The following is a 1,039-nucleotide window of genomic DNA, read 5'->3' on the forward strand; positions in this document are numbered from 1 at the left end:
GCTCAAGTATAGCAGGGATTGTGGGGCTGGCACGGGATCGGGCAGTGTTTCGTTCTGCTGTGCATGGGGTCGCTATGAGTCGGAAATGACTCGGCAGCACTTAACAACAACAACAACAATTCCAAGAAAAATCTTAGTGGCTTCAGATGATTCTGTTTTCCACCATAAAGGTGTTCCCCTCTCAGCTATCAAGTAGGATGACTATTTGGGAGACTAATTATTTCAAGTCCATCAGGGATTGAATTTTTCAGACTGCAGTGAAATTTTGGTAAGATTCCACCTACCTCTGCTTGGACCTGTTCCTAGGGTGTGGCTACCCCAGAGTTTTTAAGTATAAACTTAGTATGACTTTGAATTCCCATATTTGAAAAACAATGAAATTCAGTTCTGCCCTTCAGACGTTTCTAGCTGAGTTCTTTAGCCTTCTACCCCACAGAGTTTCAAATGTGGCAAATGTCATGAAGGAAAGACCAGCTATGTGTCCGAGGCTTCTGAAGTCTCCACCTGTGTTACTCCAGTCCCAACACATTCCAGAACTGTTTTGTTTTTGTTTTTCTGTTTTCTGAGAATGGCCTTCTGACAGAGGTCAAGCCTGGATTTTTTAACCTCTAACTGTATCCAGAAGAAAAGCAGCTATAGTATTATCGAATTCTTCTAGAGATTTCATCCCTTGCCTATCTATTTTGGGGCCTCATCACCTGGAGAAGTCTTTGTTTTCTAAGATATGGGATATTTCACTATACCTTTCATAAACTTCCAGCCTACCTGCTTAATCTCTTGCTGAGCTTCAGAATTCAGCAAATGCCTTGTGGGTGAAATTGGTCATACATTTTAGCTCCCTCTAGTCTCTGATTATCTCACTCTAGTCCCACACATCCACTAAAATGTTTATTTTTCCTAGAAATAACCCTCAGTCTTGGCTAAATTCTGATCCTAAACCCATGCTCAGAGTCATCAGATGTCCTCAGGGAAAGCATGCCTACTGAGCATCACCTTCCCCTCTGAAATTGTAGTCCATCTCATCTTTTTTTTTTTTTTT

This window comes from Orycteropus afer, unplaced genomic scaffold (genome assembly GCF_000298275.1).
Source record: "Orycteropus afer afer isolate SDZICR_OR568_19922 unplaced genomic scaffold, OryAfe1.0 scaffold00033, whole genome shotgun sequence".
Lineage (NCBI taxonomy): Eukaryota > Metazoa > Chordata > Mammalia > Tubulidentata > Orycteropodidae > Orycteropus > Orycteropus afer.